At 36.0% G+C, this 21,453-nt stretch overlaps 1 protein-coding gene across 2 annotated transcripts in view; it reads right to left on the bottom strand.

Moving 5' to 3' along the window:
- TIAL1 (TIA1 cytotoxic granule associated RNA binding protein like 1) overlaps positions 1 to 20,439 on the bottom strand; it is a 74,628-nt gene extending 54,189 nt beyond the window's left edge. For both annotated transcript variants that reach the window (XM_074286857.1, XM_074286861.1), the window contains exon 1: positions 19,745 to 20,439. The gene's annotated coding sequence lies outside the window, so the exon portion shown is untranslated. The remainder of the gene's footprint in view (positions 1 to 19,744) is intronic.
- Between the last annotated feature and the right edge of the window lie 1,014 nt (positions 20,440 to 21,453).

The raw sequence follows: 21,453 nt of genomic DNA, 5'->3' as shown, positions 1-21,453 counted from the left end.
AGAAGCCCTTGCATTATCCCACGCCCATGCTCTGGGAGGATAAAAGAGGGCAGCTCTGGAGGAAAGGAGGGAGTCTCTGCTCTAGGCCAGACTTGAGGCGGCTCTCTGGAGGAAGAAGTCTCTCCTCTAGACCAGAGAGCAATCAGCAGTCTCTGGAGACAACAGCACGTTACATATTGGCGTCCACAACGTGGAGCAAGAACTCTTGCTTATCCTGACAAGGACTTATTCTGAGCCCTTCAGAGGAGCTAGACCAGACCATTGAAATTTGGCGCCGGAACAGGGCCAGATTTCACTTCTCCAGGGAGAATCTCAGTAGTCTCTACTAAACGCAACTCTATTTTTCCTAATTTCAATCCCTTTCTTCCATCTGATTGCCTTTTGGCTGATTGATCATGCCTTAAAATTCTCTGGATGTTACCTCGGCTGCCATCATGCCTCACTTGGGGGGCTGAAGCTGGGCCCCGCCTCTCATTTCCCTGGGTCAATCTACATTCGGAGGCCCAGTGGAGGCCCTTGTGACATTTTGGACATGGAGTTTTAGGTCTTCTCTCACCCTGTCTTCTCACTGTATCTCCATATCTACACTGAGCTCTTAGATGTCCAATTTTTCCACACTGGAAACATCGACAAATTTCTCTAGAAGTCCCTTGCCAGGAGGGACCCTGTCTTTCCACGTTCATCATAGTCCAGGTGTAAAAAGCACAAACGTCTTATGATCTTCTCTAAAGGAGCATCTTTGTCTAATCCCCATTCAATTCTTTTGCAAATCTCATTGGCATTTTCCTTAGCCAGATGTCTGGTCATTATTTCTGTAGCTGCATTTTCTCCAATAGTTCTTTTGACAGCAGTTTGCAAACGTCCCACAAAATCTGCAAAAGGTTCATTGGGACCTTGCTCTATTTTAGTGAAAGCCTCTCCCCGATCTTTCTGTCCAGGGAGGACACCCCAAGCTTTTATTGCAGCCTTAGCAATTTGCTCATATATTGTCATGGTATAATTAGTCTGTTCTGAATTCTCTCCATACCGACCTTCACCAGCTAAGTGCTCAAAAGTGAATTGTGTGTTAACTCCTAATTCCAAATTGCATCTGATTTGGATTTTACATAATTCATGAAACTTCGCAAGCCATAACAAATTTTGTCCAGGTTCTAGGCATGTCCTTGCTACGGATTTCCAATCATTCGGGGTTAGGACTTCATAAGACAAACCATCTAGTAACATTTTAACATAAGCTGATGTAGCCCCATAAAGGGTACAACCTTTTTTCAAATCTTTAATTTTATTCAAATCTAAAGGTGCATATCTTCTCCTTTTTTGACCTACAGAATCAATCTCTTCAATCACAGAATATGCATGTATAAAATCACTTATATCCTGTCCTTCTCTCTTAGCTTTAACCAATGCTTTTTCTAATCTTGTCATAGGCTTAGGCTGCTTCACAGGCAATTCTGTTTGTGTTTCTGCCTCTTCCCCTCCTCCTTCTTCCTACACTCCTAAAGGGTTGATTGAGGGAGGAGATGGGAAATGCTCCTGTTGCTCAGAATTGTACTTAACTTCATTGTTATCTGGTTCATCCTTTTCACCTAGTTTAGTTGACATCTCCCCATTTTGCTCCTTCTTCTCTTCCTTTAGAATAACAATTTTTAAAGCCATTTGGATTAAATTATAGGTATGAAGTATATCTTTGGAAATTGAGTTTGGTCTGGAATTGTAGTGTTCACCTAATTGCTTTCCTACTAATTCCCATTCATCTAGATCCAATTCTTCTTCCAGAGAAAAACAAGGACATATGACCTTCACAGTTTTTAAAAGTTCAGTAATCTCCTCCAAAATTATAATCAATCCTTGGCTTTTCATAACCTTAATAATGCTCTCTAAACATTTTCCTTGAACAGAAGGCATTTGCCCCATTTCACTATAAGAGATTGCTGGTTTAGTCCTTAACAAGTTAAAGCTCCTTATTTGTCTATTAGAATGCTCACTTAATCTTTAACAGAGTTTCCTTGTTACTCACGGTTCTGGGTCAGAGAGACTGAGATCTGGATCGGAGGCTTTTCCACTGGAATCAGGATTGTGTCTGTCCCTGCTCCTTTAGAGAAGATCATAAGACGCTGTGCTACAGTGGGAACAAATGCTTTTTACACCTGGACTATGATGAACGTGGAAAGACAGGGTCCCTCCTGGCAAGGGACTTCTAGAGAAATTTGTCGTTGTTTCCAGTGTGGAAAAATTGGACATCTTAGAGCTCAGTGTAGATGTGGAGATATAGTGAGAAGACAGGGTGAGAGAAGACCTAAAACTCCATGTCCAAAATGTCACAAAGGCCTCCACTGGGCCTCCGAATGTAGATTGACCCAGGGAAATGAGAGGTGGGGCCCAGCTTCAACCCCCCAAGTGGGGCATGATGGCAGCCGAGGTAACATCCAGAGAATTTTAAGGCATGATCAATCAGCCAAAAGGCAATCAGATAGAAGAAAGGGATTGAAATTAGGAAAAATAGAGTTGCGTTTAGAAGAGACTACTGAGATTCTCCCTGGAGAAGTGAAATCTGGCCTTGTTCAGGCGCCAAATTGCAATGGTCTGGTCTAGCTCCTCTGAAGGGCTCAGAATAAGTCCTTGTCAGGATAAGCAAGAGTTCTTGCTCCACGTTGTGGACGCCAATATGGTTTTTTTTTTTTGGTTTTTTTTTTAGATTTTTATTTTATTTTATAATTATAACATTTTTTTGACAGTACATATGCATGGGTAATTTTTTACAACATTATCCCTTGCACTTACTTCTATTCAGATTTTTTCCCTTCCTCCCCCAACCCCCTCCCCCAGATGGCAGGCAGTCTTATACATGTTAAATATTTTACAGTATATTCTAGATACAATATATGTGTGTAGAACCGAATTTTTTGTTGCACAGGAAGAATTGGATTCAGAAGGTAAAAATAACAGTTTACATTCATTTCCCAGTGTTCCTTTTCTGGATGTAGCTGGTTCTTGGACGCCAATATGTAACGTGCTGTTGTCTCCAGAGACTGCTGATTGCTCTCTGGTCTAAAGGAGAGACTTCTTCCTCCAGAGAGCCGCCTCAAGTCTGGCCTAGAGCAGAGACTCCTCCTTCCTGCAGAGAGCCGGCTCAAGTCTGGCCTAGAGCAGAGACTCCCTCCTTTCCTCCAGAGCTGCCCTCTTTTATCCTCCCAGAGCATGGGCGTGGGATAATGAAAGGGCTTCTGGGAAAAATTACTTCAACCAATGTACTTGCTCCTCCTAAGCATGCAAGCTCCTCCCCAGGAATTCACAAGTAAAACTCCCCTAAAGGCCAGAACTAGAAAATTGTCAAGTACCGACTTAGCACTTAGTAAGAACCTAATATCTCATTATCTCATTAGCACTTAGTAAGAACCTAACAGTCTGTAAATATGATCCCAAGACCTGCAGTCTTTTATTGTAGCCGCTGCTAAGTCTTGTACAATTCTAATTGTAGTTCCAGCATTTTTGAATTGTTTTTTTCTTGTTTCTTGCAAAAAATTTTTTTTGATCTGGGGGTTTCAAAATTTGGCAATAATATTCCACAATAAGTAAGGTGATAAGTAGATTTATTCTATTACTACTTTCCCCTCATGTTCTGTTACTCCAGGACAATTTTCTAGGATTATTTCCTGCATTATTGTGTCAAGGTTCCATTATTGGTCAGAAGTTTCTGGCAGTCTAATTATTCTTATATTTTTTCTTCTTGATCTATTCTCCAGATCTGTTGTTTTTCTTATGAGATGTTTCACATTCTGTTCTATTTTCTCATTCTTTATAATCTGTTTTGTTATTTCTTGGTCTCTCATAGCTTCACTGGCATTCCCTTGTCGGAATCTAATTTTCAAAGAGTGATTTTCATCTTTGAGACTCTGTACCTACTTTTTCTAATTGGTTAACTTTTTTTTCATAATCTTCTTATTTTTCTTGAATGGTTTTAATTTTTTCTTTTGTCTTTCCTCAATGTCTCTCATTACCTTGATTTTTGAATTCTTTTTTGAGTTCTTTTATAAATTCTGTCTGGGTAGGGAACATTTCATGTTACTCTTAGAAACTTTTTTTTTTTTTTTAAACTAAAGTTTCCTCAGAAGATGAATCCCAGTCTTCCTTGATCCCATATGTTTCAATGGTGGGATTCTTTTTTCTTTGCCAGTTCATTTTATTTTAATAAAAGATATTAGTGTAAGCACCTCTAATCATGGGGTGAGAGAGATGATACCTCAAACTTTCCTTCAGTTCTCCATTCTGAACAGGAACCCCAAACCAAGAGCTCTACCCTCCTGCAAATGCCCACAGCCAGCAGTTTCCCTGCCTTGCTGCTTTTGTACTCACTTGGTGCTGGTCCCTTCTTGTCCAGAGCTGCATCTCAGCAGCACAGCTGGGCCTGGAATTCCCAATCAGCTGAAGTTCACTTGTCTTACTGGACTCAAATCCCCACTGGACTGGGAGGTGAAAGTGTCTGTGGTTCCTGCTGAGACTCCAGCCATACCCAGCTAGCTGGAGGAATCCCCATTTAATGTTTCTTTGGAATTAACCTGGAGGTGTTTGTACTTCAGACAGGTTAATCTCAGCCTAGGTTCTTTCTTCAGATCTTGTCTAGTTTTTTCTGGAGGACCCCAGTTTTGTTCCCCAGTCTTGGTTTTTCACCAGTCTATATTTGTTCTGAGGCAAATTTATTCTATTTGATGGAGAAAGTGGGAGAGCTTGAAATTTACCAACCTACTCTAACATCTTCCCAGAATCCTCCTTTTAGTCATGTTTTTGCCCCAACCCTACAACCTATCACCTTTTCTCTACACCTTTCTTTGATGTATATTTATAAAGAGGGTCCGGACCTTCCTTTTCTGTGTGTCACTAGCCTTATTGAGGTGTTCAGTTTGACCATCTTCATTAATAGTTATAATATATCAGTGTTAATAAACTGATTTTGCTCAAAGAATATACCTCCTTTACTTTTATAGCAATTTACTTGCCACAGTTTCAGCAACCCAGATCCATGCCTAGTACCCTCTTCTAGATTAGGGCACTGGGGAGGAAGGACTTGATATCATACCATTAACCTCCTATTACTCTACCACAAACTATATTAGAGGAAGATGGATAGCATGCCAGAGAGGTGACCCAGACCTAGACGTGGCTTGAAGCCCTCTTCTATCCAGGTGACCTAGTCCCACCCCAGTACCAAGAGGAATAATCCATTAGCCCCTTCATCCTTGACCCTTGCCTAGCAACACTATCTCTTGAAGACCACGGACTCATCTGCCATCCACTACTACCACTATAACTAACAAACTTCTACCATCCATTTCTTTCCCTGTCCTTATTTTAATTATTATTGTTGTTATTCATCTTTTGTTTCTGAAGAGGCCCGGTGACATCATAGAATTTTGTCTTGACTTGAGGGTGAATTGAATTCAAGTGAGATAAGGAATTGTAAAAGCTGTCAGCTTCACTCTTCCTTGGAGTTATTGACATCCAATGGCAAGGCAAATATCAGGAAGACTGGTAATGACTCAGGGTGCTGTGAATAACTTTAATATCTTCAATGTTTGACCAAACTCTGAGTGCTCCACCTTGATTCCTTCAGCCACCTACATGGCCACTGAAACAAATTATTTCCTCATTTCACTGGAGGAACTTTTTACATGCTTGGGGTAGACAATCTCCATAACTGACAGAAGTTTGAAGCCTACTGGTAACTCTTAACCTGGTTTAGCCTATCTGGCAGGACTGTTGTATCAGAAACAATTTTTACATATTTAATGGTATCTGGAAAGTATTTATCAATCTTTAAAATAAGAAAATATGAAAATGTTTTATAATAAAGCACGATTCAAGGCTATAGCCAGTTAAGTGAAGAATATTACACTTGTCCTCTTGAAATGTTAAAAGAAAAGGGGAGTTTATAGCAATGTCATTCCTGAATAACAGTACAGCAAACTCCCTACTCTTCCCCAAAGCTCTTCAAACATATCCAGAAAACACACCAGAGCAAATCTTGATGGGGAAAGTCAAGAGAAAAAAAATCATAGTCATTTTTCTAGCTTTAGCTGGCATAAGAAGTCTAGACCTATGGATCCTGAGACTCTATGAATGCCATAGAACACCTAGCACACGGAGAGGTTTTGCTTCCAGCTAAGATGAGATCCCAACCCGAAAGCATCACAGGATATGGGAACATGTCAGTTGGAAGTTTTATCTGCATCAAGATCCATAGTCGTCCAGTGTAAGAGGGGACATTTTAGGGTAAGGACCTAAATCCTGGCCTGTGTTCAAGAGAAAAGGAGGTTCAAAAGCAAGCAGCTGCTGCATGATGTGGACTGTACTTCTAAAGTAGGGTGGTTTTTCATTTCCAAATTCATTCTAATTGCTTTTTACAGAGCAACAATCAAGACAGGAATTTTAGACCAAAGGAAAGTCTTTTAGTTCTATCATACTGACGAGCAGAGCTTCACAGCTAGCTAATAATTCCTGTGTCCAGAAACTATCTACCGTTGCTCATAACCAAACCCAGGTGAAGAACTTGAAGAGCTTAGCCCAAGAAAGCAGCAATTAGCTCTGAGTCAGACCCTTTGGGAACATGAAAGTTTTTGAGTCCCCAATCTGAGCTATCCCTGAGAATTTGGAATAAAACAACACTCAAAACAATGTAGAAAGAAAGCAACAGAAGATAGACCCAGACCTTCTATTCTTTAAAAAAAAAAAAAAAAAAAAAAAAAAAAAAAAAAAAAAGGACTAAAAGAATGAGCAAAAAAAAAAAGGACTCTCACCATTAAAAAGTTATTATAACAACATAAATCCAGAAAAAAAGAATAATTCTAAAATATTTGGTAACAAAGTCTCAAAGAAAAATACATCTTGGGCACAAATATAACTTGAATTCTTAAAAGAGATTAGATGAGAGTTTTTTTTTTTCCTTTTTTAAATATAATTTTAAATGATAATCCTAGAGAGAAGATCGGTGAGGGGGATGTATTACTGCAGTACCCATTTGGAATTTATTAAGGATACAAGCTTTAGATTCTCAAACAGTAGCAATCTTGTGTAATGTGTGTAATATACAGACTTTGCATGGACAGTCCAATTATTCTCAAAATTAAAAGGCAGCGATTCTACAAATTCAAAGGGCAATGAAAAAATGATTGATGATGATGAGACTCCAGGAATTTACCAACAATTTATATGAAGAAAATGAAGTGAAAGACATTATCAAGAATTTTTTTAACTGAAAAAGAAGTACATAGATTACATAAAAAGAATGAGAAATAGTTACGTGAAGAATATTACACTTGTCCTCTTGAAATGTTAAAAGAAAAGGGGAGTTTATAGCAATGTCATTCCTGAATTTCCCAAGAAATATCCTTTCTTTTTCTAGCTAGAGGAATCTACTTTCTAAGATTGTGATAACCAGGAAATCCTTCTTCTAAGTAAAAGATAAGAGTTTTGGAATGATATTCCAGAGAAAAAAGAATTTCCTGAGAAATACGCCTTTCAGAAAGAGAATTACTGACCTGTCTCACTCCCCTAAACTGGAGTAATAGCAAGAAAATGCAGCCACAACATAGGAGAACGGTGTTCAAAACTAGTTTTTACACACACACACACACACAAACACACAAATTGCAGTGAGTTATTTTTAAAAAATGCAGATTCTTTGGGAAAGTGGGTTGCTTATTTAGCAACCCAAAGTGTTTCCTTTCTGAGAAGAATCCATACCATAGGATAATAGTCTGAGAGAGAATCTAAGAAGGATATTCTTAGAGGAAGGAAGTTACTGGAATGAATGTTAAGGTCTTGTCCAAGTAAGCTCTCCAATTATATTCCCTTTCAAGTAAAGTCCAAACAATAGAATGATGCTGGGTTAGAAAGACCTTAGGACCCTGGTATACAATGCTTAACTATGTGCCAGACACTGTATCACAGGGAAAAAGGAAAATATTTACTTTCCTTCATCTATTCTGAAATTTGGATATTGCCTGGGGCTTTGAAAGAATAACTGATTTTTCCCTATGTATGCATCCATACATAGAGAGTATATGTGAGAAATAGGACTTACACTCAGGTCTCCCTCACTCTGAAGCTGATTTTCCATTATACTAAAGTACATTTTATTACTATGTTTTATTTTCACCCTATTAGATTATAAATTTTTAGAGGTTAGCAAATATTGTTTTATTTACAAAGCACTATCTCAAACACTAAGGGAAAATATATCAAATAAGGCACAATCCTTGCCTTCAGTGACTTTAGAACCTCATGAAATAAATAGATAAAAAATAGAAAAAAGAAAAATCTAAATAACACAAATTAGAATATGATGTGTGCAGAAAGATACTGATAAGACACAAGAATTTTATTGCTTCATTCCATCTTTTAAAAAATAATCTATTAAAAATCTCTAGATTGAAAGGGAAATTAATACTAATAAGCAAATTGTTGGATATTTATAAAACTATGTTAAAAGCATAAAATGTGCTATTGACAAATCTTGTTAGCAAGCCCACCTAAGTCATTGTTTAATATGTGCTTTTTAGACATGATTTTAAATCACAGATCCAGACAAAAAGTATATTTCAATTCAGTGTGGTCTCATGTCATTCATTATATCTGGACTGGGGAAATGTGGTTTCTGAGGTCTGGCCAACTCTTATGACTATGGAGAAGATATAATTAAAACTACCACTAATAAATTTGTAGCCTAATGTAATAGTCACTATTACCTGTATAACACTTTAAGGTTTGCAAAGATATGTACTGTTCCATTTGCTGTTGCCAGCTACCCTGTGAGATAAAATACTGTTATCTCCATTTTTCAGAATCTGAAACCAAAAATCTTGACTTCACTCAGATATATGTTTGATACAAGGTTTAAATTCTGGTGTTTCTGATTCCAATCCTATCACTTAAGATAAACTACATGAATAGCTACAGTGCCTTTAGCTTTGAAAAACACTTCTCTCACCACAATCTTTATAGAATATAGTACAAATATTATTATCCACAATTTAAAGATGATTAAGCAAAGAAATGGATTGAGGATTAGGGTTGTGGCAGGAAGTGAGTAGGTAAAGTGACCAAGGTGGCAGAGGAAGTAAGTGAGAAGCCTGAAGAGAGAATGCTGTAAGGTTACTGGTTCCATATATCCTTGCTTTGGCTAATTGCTACTCAGAGTTCTCTCCAAATGAGATTGAAGGTCTTCTCCTAGTCAAACCATCAATCCTTCTGAGGTCCAGTTCTCATCAGATTCTGTGATATGGTTTCATTTAGTCTGGAGTTGCTGATTTTACAATTGATAATCCTAAAGGAAGCATAGATTGAGTGGCCTTTGGGAAATGTGGTTGTATACTTTTGCTTGATTAAAAGAGGACTCAGTTTGTATATATACTAGAGCTTTTGGGTTCCACTCAGTGTCTGGGGTTGATTTCCAAAAGAATGATGAATGGAAAATTGTGAGCTTGCAGCTAGCTGTTCAATAGTTTATGCTTTACAATGCATTGTGTTCTAGTTATTCTGTACTTTTTACACATAGATGTGTGTATATATAGTAAAAATTCTAAAATTTTAAATTATATTTTATAATTTTATAAACTGAGTAAAAATGATAAATATAGCATTCTGCATTTATTTCCATATTCTATAATCAGATGAGTGTTCACTGAAAATACAGTATGTATAAAAAAAGGGTCAGCAAATGGATGGAAGCTTGCAACTAATTTTGATAGGATTGGTTATACAGATCCCTAAACAATAAATGACCCTACCCTATAGGGAGAGGCTGAGCTGAAGGATAGATGATTGGGGATTTTTGGTTTTTGTTTGATAAAGCATTTGGGGTTAAGTGACTTGCCCAGGGTCACACAAATAGTAAGTATTAAATGTCTGTAACTGAACTCAAGTGATCCAAGACAATTCCAATAGACTTGGGATGGAAAATATAATCTACATACAGAGAGAGAACTATGGAGATTGAATTCAGATCAAAGCATATTATTTTCCCTTTTTTTGTTTTCTTTTTCTAGTACGTTTTTGTCCTTTTATTCTGATTTTTTCTTTCACAACATGACTGATATGGAAATATGTTTAAAATGTTTACACATGGGACAGCTAGGTGGCACAGTGGATAGAGCACCAGCCCTGAAGTCAGGAGGACCTGAGTTCAAATGTGATCTCAAACACTTAACACTTCCTAGCTGTGTGACCCTGGGCAAGTCACTTAACCCCAATTGCCTTCCCTAAAAAGGGGGGTGGGTGGTAAAATGATTACACATGCATAACTTGTATCAGATTGTTCTCTCTAGAAAGAGGGAGAAAAAATTTGGAACTCAAAATCTTATAAAAATGAATGTTGAAAACTATCTTTACATGCAATTAGAAAAAAATAAAATACTACTATAGTAGAAAAAAATTAAAATTAAGTTGAATTAAAAAGAAAAACCTATACTATGCTATGTAAACTGCTGAGAATTATTTCAAGTGAAGGTTTTTTTAATAGCAGGATATATTATCCAGCACTCATATTTTAACTTAAATAATAGCTTCACTGCTCCTACATAATGGGAGGCTACTCCCTGATGCTTGAAAAAATTTTCTGCCCAAGCTGATAGTTTGCAGGATGTTTCCAGCACAAACTTGCTTGATGCCCCAAATAACAGGTTATAGAAACTCTAATAAAACATTGTCAAAACTGGAAAAACTACCTAATTCCCATGCACTGTCAGAAAACAATGGAATTATAACAAAACAACTCATTTATATAGCCTTTAAGTTCTACATTAAATAGACAGGGGAGTTATGCAGGGCTATGAGATTAACTGTTTGAAGAATCCATGAGTAATTTGGTCATTTCAATCAAATACCTATAAATACCTATATACCCTACCTTGCAAATAATTTAATAAGCAACTACTACAGTACTACACTGTGCTAGTGAATGTTGATAGGCATACTTCAGAAAATGAGGATTTAGGCAACTGCCTGCCTCAGAGCTCAAGTTTCCATCTCTTTAAAGAAAAACATCAAAGATTAATAACAAAAAGTAGTATATGATTAAATGTCATTTATGAAGTATACACAGTTTTCTGATTGTTTTGGGGAGTTTTTATTCATAGCCATTTTCCACCCTCCCTTTTTCAATAGTGTTTTATTTTTCCAGATAACATGTAAAGACAGTTTTTAACATTTATTTTTGTAAAACTTTGTGTTCCAAATTTTTCTCTTTCTTACCCTTACCTCCCTTTTCCTACCCAAATACAGCAAGTAATTTGATATAGGTTAAATATGTAGAATTCTTCTAAATGTATTTCCACATTTTTCATGTTGTGTAAGAAAAATCAGATAAAAAGGGGGAAAAAAGAAAGAAAAAAACAAATAACAACAAAAAGGTGAAAATACTGTTTTGCTCAGCATTCGGTTTCCATTGTTTCCCCTCTAGATGCAGATGGCATTTTCACTCTTTTCTGAAATCACCTGCTCATCATTTCTTTAAAAAAACAATAATAATCCATTATATTCATATAGCATATGCTATATATATATATTCAGCCACTCCCAATTGATGAGGACATCCCCATAATTGCGAGTTTCTAGCCACCACAAAAGATCTACTACAAACATTTTTGCATATGTAGGTCTTTTTCCTCTTTTATGATTATGACTCTTTTAGATACAGACCCAGTAGTGACAATATTGTATCAAAGGGTATGAATAGTTTGATAATCTTTTGAGCATAGTTCCAAATTGCACTCCAGAATAGTAAGATCAGTTCATAACTCCATCAAAAATGTATTATTGTCCCAATTTTCCCACATCCCTTCTTATATTTATCATTTTCTTTTCCAGTCATATTACCCAATCTGAGAAGTGTGAAGAATCAGAGTTGTCTTAATTTACGTTTCTTTAATCAGTGATTTAGAGCATTTTTTTCATATGACTAGAAATGGCTTTAATTTCTTTATCTGAAAATTGTCTTATATCTTTTGACCAATTATCAATCAGCAAATGGCTTGTATTCTTATAAACTTGAGTCAGTTCTCTATATTTTAGAAATGAGGCTTTTGTCAGAAACACTGGCTGTAAAATTTTTTTTCCCAGTTTTTCTGCTTCTCTTCTACTTTTGGCTACATTGATTTTGTTTATGCAAAATGTCTTTAAAATAATCAAAATTAATCCATTTTGCATTTCATAGTGTTCTCTAATTCTTTGGCCATAAATTCTTCCCTTCTCCCCAAATCTGAGAGGTAGGCTATCCCATGTTCTCCTAATTTGCTTATAGCTTCACCCTTTATATCTAAATCATAAACCCATTTTGACTTTATCTTGGCATAAGATATTAGAAATGTTGGTCATTGTCTATTTTCTGCCATGTATTTTACCCCAATACCCATGGTATTTTACACCAATTTTTCTCAAATAGTTTGAATTCTTATCCCAGAAGCTTGAGGATTTATCAAATACTAGATTACTATAGTCATTGACTACTGTGTCTTGTGAACCTAATCTATTCCACTGACCCACTACTCTGTTTTTAGCCAGTACTAAATAGTTTTGATGATCATCATTTTGTAATATAGTTTTAGGTTTATAGTTACAATATAGTTATATAGTATATATTATTATATTATTATATATTATATAATGTATATAATTATAATATTATATATTAATTATTATATATTATATATATAACTATATTAATATAGTTTTAGGTTTATAGTTATAGGTTTAGCTAGGCCATCTTCCTTTGCATTTTTTAATTCATTAATTCTCTTAAAATTCTTAACGTTTTGTTCTTTCATTGTTACTTTTTTCTAGTTCTATAAAATAATTTTTGGCAGTTGGTATGACACTAAATATGTGGATTAATTTAGGTAGAATGTCATTTTTATTCTCCCAATTGTTTAGATCTGACTTTGTGTGAAAAGTATTTTGTAATTTGATTCATATAGTTCCTGAGTTTGTCTTGGCAGGTAGACTTCAAATACTATATTGTCTACACTTATTTTATATAGAATTTCTTTTTCTCTTGAAACTGGATTTTATGGTAACATATAGAAACACCAATGATTTATGTGGGTTTATTTTATATCCCCAAATTTTGCTAAAGTTGTGAAGTATTCACTATTTAGATTTTAATATATCTTGATGAGTTCGTATTCTTTCTCCACCACTAATCTTTCTTGTTGATTTTTTTTTAAACTTTTCTTATTATATATTGGTAGTTAGGGTATTCACTGTTTTTCTGTCTCTTTTATTGTAGGCCTGTAGTCAGGAAAACCTGACTAGCCTAAGACACTTATCTGATTCTAGGCAAGTCACTTAACCCTGTTTGCCTCAGTTTTCTCCTCTACAAAAGGAGCTGGAAAAGGAAATGGCAAATCACTCAAATATCTTTGCTAAGAAAACCCCAAAAGGGATCAAAAAGAATTGAAAATTAAATGAACAGCAGCAACAAAATTGTTAGAATTTTAGATTGCTTCCAGTTTTCTAAAATATTATGTTAAATGCTAAGTTAATTTTTTAACAAATAATCTTTTTTTTCTTTGATACCATTTTCATGGTATATTGACAACAGTAGATTATTGAGTCAAAGTATATGGTTGTTTTTGAAACTTTTATTGCACACTGCCAGATTAGCCAAAAAATCTCCCAAATTTGCAATTCTTTGCAGTGTATATTCTACTTGAATGTGTAGAGATTGTTCCTTTTTGTTTTTCTATCTCCAGCACCTACCAGAGTACTTGCATATAGTGGTTGCTTAATAAATATCAAATTGAATCCCACTGGAATTTTATTTAGATGCTTTTACTTATGTTTTGCAAAGTGTAAATTCTTTTAAGTTTCTCTCCCTCTATTTATGTTGAAAAAATATATAGAAAAAGAAAGCACTTGGGACAATTTTATATAGTCAGGCAAAAAAAATGTCCAAAAAGCTATTTCTTATTCTGATAGAAGTCTATCACTTCTCTGTTAGGAAGTGGTTAGTCCTTTGGAATTATTGAAGGTAATTATTATGATCAGACTTCAAAAGTATTTCAAAGTTGTCTTCACAGTTATTGCATAGTTTTCCTGGTTTTACTTACTTCACTCTGCATCAATTAATGTCTTCCCAAGTTTCTCCCAATTATATCCATCATCATTTCTTATGCCATGAGAGTATTCCATCACATTTATATTACATAATTTGTTCATTCTCCAAATGACAGGAATACCAAACTTTTAATAAGATTCAAAATGAGTGCTGAAATGTGAAGCCCACCTGTTCAATTTTGTCTACTCCTCTTAGCTGAATTTACATAGTATATTATCATTAGATCCTTAGGCATATATTTTCAGTTTCCTATCAATCAAGCTATTATATCTTTACAGCTTCCTTCCTAAAATCTTAACTTTTTATTATCTCTTTAGATCCAAAAGTACTATTCAATCATCATTTAAAAATACAACAAAATGTTCTGTTATCCATGACTGAATTAACTGTAGATATCATAATTTCCTGTACCCAAAGAGGTTTACTTTTCCTTCCTTCCTTTCCTTCCCTACTATCCTCCTTCCCCTTTAATTTCCTGTTGGTTTTCAGCTGTCAATCTTGGACAGGTTTGAATTGGATAGGAGATAGGAGGATGGAGTGAGGGGTGGGGCACATCACTTGAGTATTAATCTCTGGAAGCATTCCATAGTTGCATAAAAGTGACTTTAGGGGTTTTTTTTATTCCCTGCTTTTTGCCCCCTCCCATTTGTAGAGATAATAGAGTACTGACTGTCCTGCCAAAATTCCTGTGTCCCATTACAAATTAAGTCCTTTAGTATGTGATATTTAAAGCTTGACTGCCCCCACACCACAAGGGTGTGGGATTAGGTGAAAACTCTAAATCTATGGTAAAATAAACTCACACAGGAAAATCTATTTTTTTACACCCCTCACTCCTTTTACCACAGTCACTATGAACTAGTAATTATTATGTTTATGATCCAGGAATAAGTACTATTGTAATTAAGTCTTTTGTCTTGTCTAGATGAAAAAAACAGGTCTCTCCTTGTCTTCCTTTGGGCAAGAACCTTGTAGAATAGTTCTTGATTTTGGTTCTCTTAAAAAAAGATCTATAATTACCCAGTCAAGCCTTTCAGTACCAGGTAGACTATGGCATGAGTCTATGTGTCTCTTGTTCAAAGTGAGCCAAGCTCAAAGAGCTAAGTGGTTACCAGGTGATGATTTTTTTAGCCACTGCAACTCACAAAGACTATCTACAAGGGAGTAGAGGAGTTGTGATTGGTGGTGATGGAGGCAGGACTCACAACCACAAAAACATCTTGCTTTGAAGTACTGCAGAGTAAGTATGTCTTATCATTCAGACCCAAGAACAGGAACAAAGATTGATGGGGAAGTCTGCTTGAACCAAGACCTCAATTGTCCAGAGCTCTGATGAGGAGTGCTGCTGTTAAGAATTGAGTGGGTCCTTTCATTCTTTTTCTTAGTGGGCAACTATTGCCCTTGTTTAGGCTTTAAGTCATAGGCACCTGGGACAAAGGTTGCATTAAATTACCAGTCCTATAAAAGTTATCCATAATAACACCACTAGAGGCCACACATTCATCATGGCTTAGGACTACTTAAAGAAGGCATGAAAGCCTCCTAGTCCCTGGCTTCAGACATACCATTTTGAATCCACAGTCTTTTGTGCTGTGTAACTGGGGTGGCTCAAAATCTCCAGAGCTCAGCTCTAGCAAAGAGTGTCTGAGGGCCTATAAAAGACAATATCCATGAGGATTAAAATCATGACAAATTTACAGACTTCAATCAACATTTATTAGTTACAGAGACAGGCCCTGGATTCAGGAGGACCTGAGTTCAAGTGTGGCTTTAGACACTTAACACATCTTAGCTGTGTGACTCTGGGCAAATCACTTAACCCCAGTTGCCTTGCAAAAAAACAAAACAAAACAAAACAAAAATAGTTGCAAAAAACTACTAAAATGTTGAGAGGGACAAAATGTAGTAGATAGTCTTGAGAGCAGAGAACACCTGAGTTACAAACCTTCCTTTGACATACTAGCTTTGGGGATCATGGCCAAGTCACTTAGTGTCCTGGAAAACTCCCTCAAACTGTTACTGACAAGTGGCAGATATGCATTTTTGAAGGAGTTTTCATACCGGGAGATTCCTGTGCTAATGAAATCACAGATCCAGACCCCTTCAACCTAACAAAAAACTAGTTACAATATTAACTGTATGCAAGAATTAAAAATTCATTTTGAATTTGACTTGCAAAGGGACAAAATGAACCCAGCCTATAAGAGGCCCTTCTCAAGGCCCTTCTCCTCTAAGCCTTCCTAGACCATTCAATCTCACAATGACATCACTTTCCTTTGACCTCAACAATGATTTAGCAATTAGCAGTCACATCCTTTATGACATTTCTTATATTGTGCAATAGTCCTGTTATTTAATACCTATTTTGGGTATCTAAAGGGGCAGAAAGACAAAGGATAGAGGGCTAGCCTTGGGGCAGGAAGACCAGGGTTCAAGTTCTCCATCTGACACATATTACCAGGGTTAAAAGCTTTATAATCATAGGCAAGTAACAACTTTTCAGGTCTCAAGGTAACTCTCTAAGATGATAAGAGGCTGATCTGTATAAAATGGAAACTAGATATTTTGATGAATCACAGGTAGGGACCTCCCAAAAAATTATCTGACTTTTTATGTTTATGTCTTGTCTCGGAACTAAATCATAGGCCTCTCGTAGATAATCATGGGCCAGTTTATATATTTCTTCCTAACCAAAAACCCATAGAATTTTAGAGCTAAAAGTCACTTCAGAAATCATGTAGTTTAGTGCCTTCATTATACAGGTAAAGAAATGTAAGTCCCACTGAGTTGAAATCACTTGCTCAGTCATACCTGGTAGATAGTAGAGTTGGGGCTCTTCCATCTACTGGTAATCTATAGTATAGCTGGGTGCTATAATTCTGATTAATTGCTATGGAAGTGAGACTTATTATCCATTTCTCCTGACTCCTAAAATGGTAGTCTTTCCCCTGTTATATTATTGTCTTTCTTGAAATTATAAATAACCTAAAGATAATGATAAATGTTGGAGGGATGTGGGAAAACTGGGACACGAATGCATTGTTGGTGGAGTTGTGAACTGATCCAGCCATTCTGGAGAACTATTTGGAACTATTCCTGTCAGGAACCTTCCCCAACCTTTCCCCTTGCTCTTCCCATATTTCCCAAATATATGAACAATTCCCCAAGCATATTTTGAATCAGTCCTTCAAGCAATTTTAGGGCTTGATTTATTGCATATAATTCACAAATTTTGAGCTGACCATTCTTTTGGCAAGAATCCAGCTTGGACCAGAGTCAAATCTTCCCATTAACAATAGCATAACCATTTTTCCTTTTCCCATTAACTATTTGTGAAGAACCATCTATGAACTATTCAGTGCCTTTCAACAAAGGGACTTCCTACAAATCTTCTCTAACCTTAGTTTGGTAATCAATCACATTTGGACAATCATGTTCAAGGTACACATGTTTCCCAGGGGAAGCAGATAAGAATATGGCTGGATTAAAGTTATGATCTGGTGAGAGTGCCAAATCATCTCTTTCCAATAATATTGCTTCATATTTTAAAATCCTTGAATCAGTTAGCCACCTCCTGGCCTCTTTGATTCAGAATTGATTGAACCTGGTGCAGGACATTCACTATTAAACTATTCCCAAAGGTTAATTTCTGACTTTTCTTGTACCAAAAGTACTGTGGCTGATAACACTCCTAAAGCCACATTGTTTACTGTATTTATATTTTACCTCATGTTTCACAAATTGAAATTTGTTTTAAGAAATTCTCAATCCCTGTGCTCCTAAATAATTTAACAAACTGATAGTGACTTGGACAAGGCCACTCTTTTTTTTTTTTTTTTTTTTTTGTCACAAAAAGATCATCTACATTTTGTAAGACTTTTAACAATAAGAAATTTATCCCAGAATGTTCACACAATTCTTATATACCCAAGTAGATGTTTTATAAGTTGAACATTGTACCAATTATTTTGTTTTTAAAATACCCAATACACAGAAAAATCCCAAATTACATATTGCCATAACAAAAACATTTTCAAAAGGACAAAGGCAAGAACTATTATACTTGGAGTCCCTGTAAATAATTGGCATCAATACAATTAATTAAAACTTCTATTTTCACATAAAGGAATCTGAAAAATTCTTAAAAACATCAATTAAACTTTTTTTTTTTTTTTTTTTTATAAATAACCCTTTCAGACTATATATCACATTTCTGATCATATTCTTTAAACACAAAAACCATTATGTATTTTAGAAACAAATGTTCACTCAATTAACATCTTGTAAGAGTGGCTTGACCCTTTATCAGTTTGCTTTCTTCAACCAAAAACAGCTGCAGCTTCCTACTGCTGTTCTCCCCCTGTAAAAACACATCCTGTCTCACAGTCATCTCTCCGTGACTCCCCTTTCCAACTAGTTCCTTCTTTTCCCCACTGATTTCTTCTTGAAATCTTTTTGCTCCCACTAATCAATCCTTCTTAAATCACCTTCATTCTCCTGTCCCATCTCTCTGTCTTTCTCTCTTCCCAATGCCTACTTGCTCAAACTTTCTCTGACATACTTTAAACACTTCCAAACCAATAACTCTTCTGACTAGATGCTTCATTTTTCTCTCTTCCCAATGCCTACTTGCTCAAACTTTCTCTGACATACTTTAAACACTTCCAAACCAATAACTCTTCTGACTAGATGCTTCATTTAAACTATTAATTGCTTTTGTAAATCTATCTCTCTTGTCCTTTTTCTTTAATCACCCCTTTTTTTTTTTAAACTTTAAACTTTAAGATTCATAACCCATAATGATAACAAATTACCCAATGTTTCAGAAGCAAACCAAATAGTTTTTTTTTTTTTTTTTTTTTTTTTTTTCTTCTGCCTGAGTGCTTCAAGGCCACTAGTAGAAGCTTCTCAGGCGGTATGGTATTAAGCAGATAAGATTGTAATGCCGTTACTCCCCTTTAGCAGGCTTTGAAAATAGTCAAGTTTTTTCTTTTGTTTTACTTACAAATTGGTACAACAGGTTAAAAAGTTTAAAATCACAAACAATTTTTATATTAAGTAACATTAAAATAATCAATTCCCAAATTTCTTAATCATTGTTTTTAAAACTTAACAAAGCTCTTAAATCACCAAAGCAAACTAGAGGCTTTTCCTAGGACTCCCGCTGCCAGAGAGAAGTTTGTTTCACCTTGAACATTCTTCCCTCCCGGAATCCAAACAGAGCTTCTCTAAACTTCCAAGCCCATTTTAATGCATTATCTGCCTTCACAGGGAATGCCTAGATATTCCATGATTTAAGACCACTCTGAAAGAATTACTATTCTGAATGAATTCCAATTTCCACAATTCAGCCTGTTATTTTTCTAAGCCTGTAACACAGAGGCTGAATCCTTATCTCTTATGAGCTTGCTAACTTTTAACACAGAACAGAAGCAATGCAAAGCAGACAAACATACACAGACAGACACAGAGCTCTATTTTTCTTAACTTTTAAGCCTTTTTCTCTAAAGCTTTCTTTTAAGATCTTTCCTTTTAACCTTAATTCCTCGTTCCCTAAAACTCTCTTTAAGATCTTTAATGAAAGTCTGTTCTTTAGAAAGGTGGGAGCCCATGATTTCGACGGATTGGTTCACTTACACTGTATGTGAAGATTCTCTTCGGGGTCCTTAGACGGGGGCCTGGCCAGGCGGTTCATCTCTCCTTCTCTTCGTCAATCCGTCGGGCTGATATGGATCTTCAGGTCCCTGTTCGGGCGCCAATTTGACCCGGCCCGCGGGTCTCGAACTAGGGACGGCTGAAGTCACACATCAGTCTGTAAGCCGGAGGCTGGGGAAGGCGTTTGCCTGGGAATGGGCTGAAAAGAAAGAAAGAATGGAAACTACTCTGTGTAGTGACAGAATAGCTCGTTTATTGAGGCAAAGTAAAGGGTTTTTATATGTTGTGGAGCGAATGCCATGTAGCAAAGTAAATTTCCATAGAACAAAAGATATAACATTTGTTGACCATATATCAGAAAGTCAAGGCAATATGTGACGATTTGCGGTTGGAACATTCGTCATGTTTTTGACAGTTAATGCTTGGGTCAGAAAAACCTTGGGGCAGGGAGTTCTCACACATCCAGGACGTTCCTTTGGGGCCAAGACTTTTATCTAATCTTAAAATGGTTTGTAGATGTCTGGGTGAAGGGCTCTGGCATGTCCCCCTTTTTTCATTTGTAAGGTGACAGGCCTGTCTTAGGCTATGTGACCTGCCTCCGGTTGTGGGGAGTGAGCGTTCGATCTATATCAATAGCATGCCACCAAATGCTGTCTTAGGTTCAAAAGCTATCAAACTGTGCATATCCTTTGATCCAGCAGTATGTCTACTGGGTCTGATTCCCAAAGAGATCACAAAAAAAGGGAAAAGAACTCACATGTGCAAAAATGTATGTAGCAGCCTTTTTTTTGTAGTGGCAGGGAACTGGAAATTGAATGAGGGTCCATCAGATAGAGAATGGCTGAATGGGTTATATGTTATATGAATATAATGGATTATTATTGTTCTATAAAAAATGATCAGCAGGATGATTTCAGAAAGGCCTGGAGAGACTTACATGAACTGATGCTGGGTGAAGTGAGTAGAACCAAGAGAACATTGTACACAGCAACAACAAAATTAAGTGATCAACTGGGATGATTTTGTCTTATTTTTTTCCCGTTTGATCTGATTTTTCTTGTGCAGCATGATAAATGTGGAAAGATATTTAGAAGAAGTGCATATGTTTAGACCTATATCGGATTACTTGCTATCTAAGGGAAGGGGAGAAAAATTTGGAACACAAGATTTTGCAAGAGCTAATGCTGAAAACTTATTTTTGCATGTATATTGAAAAATAAAAAGCTGCTATTATTAAAAATAGATTTATCTCCATGAAAAAAAAGAAATTATAAATTCCTTAAGAGAATAGACCATGTCCTGTATTTATTTGTATGCCTTCTCCCCTATCCCAAATGCCTAGCACAATGGTCCTGCACATGGTAATTTAAATAAAAATATACTTGGTTTTTTATTTATAATTTGAAATGTTTCTTGACTATTCTTTGAATACAATTAGCTTGACTATATGTTTACTTTATATAAATATGTTCTCCAAGTATTGTGCTCTTAGCTTTACAGAAAGAATTGAAAATCATCTTCAATTAAATACATATCCAAAATCTAAATGGTATTGTGTGAGGCATTGTCCTAAGAATGACAGGCCAAATGGCCTCTTATGACTTCACAAGTTAAGATGAAATAGATGCAAGAGGTCATGTCTCTTCGTCACCTAAAACCTGTGTGTCCTTTATTAATTAAATCACTTTTAA

The sequence above is a fragment of the Sminthopsis crassicaudata genome, chromosome 2, assembly GCF_048593235.1.
Source record: "Sminthopsis crassicaudata isolate SCR6 chromosome 2, ASM4859323v1, whole genome shotgun sequence".
Classification (NCBI taxonomy): domain Eukaryota; kingdom Metazoa; phylum Chordata; class Mammalia; order Dasyuromorphia; family Dasyuridae; genus Sminthopsis; species Sminthopsis crassicaudata.
The sequence above is the reverse complement of the archived record's forward strand: the minus strand, read 5'-3'. Positions and strand labels throughout refer to the sequence as shown.